A 6,290-nucleotide genomic window follows, 5' to 3' on the forward strand; every position below is an offset into this window, starting at 1 on the left:
CCTTAAATACTTCATTTTCAATCATCTATTTGTTTCTCGTTAAAATACTGAGTAAGATATTGAAAAGGGGAGAAGTTCGGTTTTTATTGCATATATCGACGTTTCAGCCGGATTAGAGCGGTTTTACGTGTACATCTTCCCTCGTTAATATAAACGGAAAATCAAGAACATTATAGTTAATTCTAATGAAAACGCATTGTTTTTTATCATTTGTATTGGAAACAACATTGTCATATGTCTTTTCTTGGAATTAAATAATACGAAACCTCGCTCTATGATTTGAAGTTAAAATCCTCAAATATGGTTATATAGTGACTTTTTTCACGTTTTTCACGTAGTTTGATATTACGTAAATATATTCATTTTTACCAATATTTCGATACTATTTCATGTAGTATCACGATATGTGATTTGGCCTTCAAATCTCAGAATTTCGCATAATATTGCATTTTAAGCAAGTTTTCTTGCATTTTGCTTCGTACGAAAAATCATCGAATTTAGCAATATTTTAACGTTTATCATCTCCTTTTCCTTCATGTGATTTAAACAAAATATCATCGAATTAGGCAATATTTTGCCGTTTTCCACGTTTTGTGAATTTTCCGTCCATGGGTATTAATTCATATATATATACGATAAAAATGATGCAAACACATAATTGATTAGATAATAACCTTAAATACTTAATTTTGAATCATCTATTTGTTTCTCGTTAAAATACTGAGTAAGATATTGAAAAGGGGAGAAGTTCGGTTTTTATTGCATATATCGACGTTTCAGCCGGATTAGAGCGGTTTTACGTGTACATCTTCCATCGTTAATATAAACGGAAAATCAAGAACATTATAGTTAATTCTAATGAAAACACATTGTTTTTTATCATTTGTATTGGAAAAAACATTGTCATATGTCTTTTCTTGGAACTAAATAATACGAAACCTCGCTCTATGATTTGAAGTTATAATCCTCAAATAAGGTTATATAGTGACTTTTTTCACGTTTTTCATGTAGTTTGATATTACGTAAATATATTCATTTTTACCAATATTTCGATACTATTTCCATGTAGTATCACGATATGTGATTTGGCCTTCAAATCTCAGAATTTCGCATAATATTGCATTTTAGGCAAGTTTTCTTGCATTTTGTTTCGTACGGAAAATCATCGAATTTAGCAATATTTTGACGTTTATCATCCCCTTTTCCTTCATGTGATTTAAACAAAATATCATCGAATTAGGCAATATTTTGCCGTTTTCCACGTTTTTGTGAATTTTCCGTCCATGGGTATTAATTCATATATATACGATAAAAATGATGCAAACACATAATTGATTAGATAATAACCTTAAATACTTCATTTTCAATCATCTATTTCTTTCTCGTTAAAATACTGAGTAAGATGTTGAAAAGGGGAGAAGTTCGGTTTTTATTGCATATATCGACGTTTCAGCCGGATTAGAGCGGTTTTACGTGTACATCTTCCCTCGTTAATATAAACGGAAAATCAAGAACATTATAGTTAATTCTAATGAAAACACATTGTTTTTTATCATTTGTATTGGAAACAACATTGTCATATGTCTTTTCTTGGATCTAAATAATAGAAACCTCGCTCTATGATTTGAAGTTAAAATCCTCAAATATGGTTATATAGTGACTTTTTTCACGTTTTTCATGTAGTTTGATATTACGTAAATATATTCATTTTTACCAATATTTCGATACTATTTCATGTAGTATCACGATATGTGATTTGGCCTTCAAATCTCAGAATTTCGCATAATATTGCATTTTAAGCAAGTTTTCTTGCATTTTGTTTCGTACGAAAAATCATCGAATATAGCAATATTTTGACGTTTATCATCTCCTTTTCCTTCATGTGATTTAAACAAAATATCATCGAATTAGGCAATATTTTGCCGTTTTCCACGTTTTTGTGAATTTTCAGTCCATGGGTTTTAATTCATATATATACGATAAAAATGATGCAAACACATAATTGATTAGATAATAACCTTAAATACTTCATTTTCAATCATCTATTTGTTTCTCGTTAAAATACTGAGTAAGATATTGAAAAGGGGAGAAGTTCGGTTTTTATTGCATATATCGACGTTTCAGCCGGATTAGAGCGGTTTTACGTGTACATCTTCCATCGTTAATATAAACGGAAAATCAAGAACATTATAGTTAATTCTAATGAAAACGCATTGTTTTTTATCATTTGTATTGGAAAGAACATTGTCATATGTCTTTTCTTGGAACTAAATAATACGAAACCTCGCTCTATGATTTGAAGTTAAAATCCTCAAATATGGTTATATAGTGACTTTTTTCACGTTTTTCACGTAGTTTGATATTACGTAAATATATTCATTTTTACCAATATTTCGATACTATTTCATGTAGTATCACGATATGTGATTTGGCCTTCAAATCTCAGAATTTCGCATAATATTGCATTTTAAGCAAGTTTTCTTGCATTTTGCTTCGTACGAAAAATCATCGAATTTAGCAATATTTTAACGTTTATCATCTCCTTTTCCTTCATGTGATTTAAACAAAATATCATCGAATTAGGCAATATTTTGCCGTTTTCCACGTTTTGTGAATTTTCCGTCCATGGGTATTAATTCATATATATATACGATAAAAATGATGCAAACACATAATTGATTAGATAATAACCTTAAATACTTAATTTTGAATCATCTATTTGTTTCTCGTTAAAATACTGAGTAAGATATTGAAAAGGGGAGAAGTTCGGTTTTTATTGCATATATCGACGTTTCAGCCGGATTAGAGCGGTTTTACGTGTACATCTTCCATCGTTAATATAAACGGAAAATCAAGAACATTATAGTTAATTCTAATGAAAACACATTGTTTTTTATCATTTGTATTGGAAACAACATTGTCATATGTCTTTTCTTGGAACTAAATAATACGAAACCTCGCTCTATGATTTGAAGTTAAAATCCTCAAATAAGGTTATATAGTGACTTTTTTCACGTTTTTCATGTAGTTTGATATTACGTAAATATATTCATTTTTACCAATATTTCGATACTATTTCCATGTAGTATCACGATATGTGATTTGGCCTTCAAATCTCAGAATTTCGCATAATATTGCATTTTAGGCAAGTTTTCTTGCATTTTGTTTCGTACGGAAAATCATCGAATTTAGCAATATTTTGACGTTTATCATCCCCTTTTCCTGCATGTGATTTAAACAAAATATCATCGAATTAGGCAATATTTTGCCGTTTTCCACGTTTTTGTGAATTTTCCGTCCATGGGTATTAATTCATATATATACGATAAAAATGATGCAAACACATAATTGATTAGATAATAACCTTAAATACTTCATTTTCAATCATCTATTTGTTTCTCGTTAAAATACTGAGTAAGATGTTGAAAAGGGGAGAAGTTCGGTTTTTATTGCATATATCGACGTTTCAGCCGGATTAGAGCGGTTTTACGTGTACATCTTCCCTCGTTAATATAAACGGAAAATCAAGAACATTATAGTTAATTCTAATGAAAACGCATTGTTTTTTATCATTTGTATTGGAAACAACATTGTCATATGTCTTTTCTTGGAACTAAATAATACGAAACCTCGCTCTATTATTTGAAGTTAAAATCCTCAAATATGGTTATATAGTGACTTTTTTCACGTTTTTCACGTAGTTTGATATTACGTAAATATATTCATTTTTACCAATATTTCGATACTATTTCATGTAGTATCACGATATGTGATTTGGCCTTCAAATCTCAGAATTTCGCATAATATTGCATTTTAAACAAGTTTTCTTGCATTTTGTTTCGTACGAAAAATCATCGAATATAGCAATATTTTGACGTTTATCATCTCCTTTTCCTTCATGTGATTTAAACAAAATATCATCGAATTAGGCAATATTTTGCCGTTTTCCACGTTTTTGTGAATTTTCAGTCCATGGGTTTTAATTCATATATATACGATAAAAATGATGCAAACACATAATTGATTAGATAATAACCTTAAATACTTCATTTTCAATCATCTATTTGTTTCTCGTTAAAATACTGAGTAAGATATTGAAAAGGGGAGAAGTTCGGTTTTTATTGCATATATCGACGTTTCAGCCGGATTAGAGCGGTTTTACGTGTACATCTTCCCTCGTTAATAAAAACGGAAAATCAAGAACATTATAGTTAATTCTAATGAAAATGCATTGTTTTTTATCATTTGTATTGGAAACAACATTGTCATATGTCTTTTCTTGGAACTAAATAATACGAAACCTCGCTCTATGATTTGAAGTTAAAATCCTCAAATATGGTTATATAGTGACTTTTTTCACGTTTTTCACGTAGTTTGATATTACGTAAATATATTCATTTTTACCAATATTTCGATACTATTTCATGTAGTATCACGATATGTGATTTGGCCTTCAAATCTCAGAATTTCGCATAATATTGCATTTTAAGCAAGTTTTCTTGCATTTTGCTTCGTACGAAAAATCATCGAATTTAGCAATATTTTAACGTTTATCATCTCCTTTTCCTTCATGTGATTTAAACAAAATATCATCGAATTAGGCAATATTTTGCCGTTTTCCACGTTTTGTGAATTTTCCGTCCATGAGTATTAATTCATATATATATACGATAAAAATGATGCAAACACATAATTGATTAGATAATAACCTTAAATACTTAATTTTGAATCATCTATTTGTTTCTCGTTAAAATACTGAGTAAGATATTGAAAAGGGGAGAAGTTCGGTTTTTATTGCATATATCGACGTTTCAGCCGGATTAGAGCGGTTTTACGTGTACATCTTCCATCGTTAATATAAACGGAAAATCAAGAACATTATAGTTAATTCTAATGAAAACACATTGTTTGTTATCATTTGTATTGGAAAAAACATTGTCATATGTCTTTTCTTGGAACTAAATAATACGAAACCTCGCTCTATGATTTGAAGTTAAAATCCTCAAATAAGGTTATATAGTGACTTTTTTCACGTTTTTCATGTAGTTTGATATTACGTAAATATATTCATTTTTACCAATATTTCGATACTATTTCCATGTAGTATCACGATATGTGATTTGGCCTTCAAATCTCAGAATTTCGCATAATATTGCATTTTAGGCAAGTTTTCTTGCATTTTGTTTCGTACGGAAAATCATCGAATTTAGCAATATTTTGACGTTTATCATCCCCTTTCCTTCATGTGATTTAAACAAAATATCATCGAATTAGGCAATATTTTGCCGTTTTCCACGTTTTTGTGAATTTTCCGTCCATGGGTATTAATTCATATATATACGATAAAAATGATGCAAACACATAATTGATTAGATAATAACCTTAAATACTTCATTTTCAATCATCTATTTCTTTCTCGTTAAAATACTGAGTAAGATGTTGAAAAGGGGAGAAGTTCGGTTTTTATTGCATATATCGACGTTTCAGCCGGATTAGAGCGGTTTTACGTGTACATCTTCCCTCGTTAATATAAACGGAAAATCAAGAACATTATAGTTAATTCTAATGAAAACACATTGTTTTTTATCATTTGTATTGGAAACAACATTGTCATATGTCTTTTCTTGGATCTAAATAATAGAAACCTCGCTCTATGATTTGAAGTTAAAATCCTCAAATATGGTTATATAGTGACTTTTTTCACGTTTTTCATGTAGTTTGATATTACGTAAATATATTCATTTTTACCAATATTTCGATACTATTTCATGTAGTATCACGATATGTGATTTGGCCTTCAAATCTCAGAATTTCGCATAATATTGCATTTTAAGCAAGTTTTCTTGCATTTTGTTTCGTACGAAAAATCATCGAATATAGCAATATTTTGACGTTTATCATCTCCTTTTCCTTCATGTGATTTAAACAAAATATCATCGAATTAGGCAATATTTTGCCGTTTTCCACGTTTTTGTGAATTTTCAGTCCATGGGTTTTAATTCATATATATACGATAAAAATGATGCAAACACATAATTGATTAGATAATAACCTTAAATACTTCATTTTCAATCATCTATTTGTTTCTCGTTAAAATACTGAGTAAGATATTGAAAAGGGGAGAAGTTCGGTTTTTATTGCATATATCGACGTTTCAGCCGGATTAGAGCGGTTTTACGTGTACATCTTCCCTCATTAATATAAACGGAAAATCAAGAACAATATAGTTAATTCTAATGAAAACGCATTGTTTTTTATCATTTGTATTGGAAACAACATTGTCATATGTC

Source organism: Procambarus clarkii, chromosome 82 (genome assembly GCF_040958095.1).
Source record: "Procambarus clarkii isolate CNS0578487 chromosome 82, FALCON_Pclarkii_2.0, whole genome shotgun sequence".
Classification (NCBI taxonomy): Eukaryota; Metazoa; Arthropoda; class Malacostraca; order Decapoda; family Cambaridae; genus Procambarus; species Procambarus clarkii.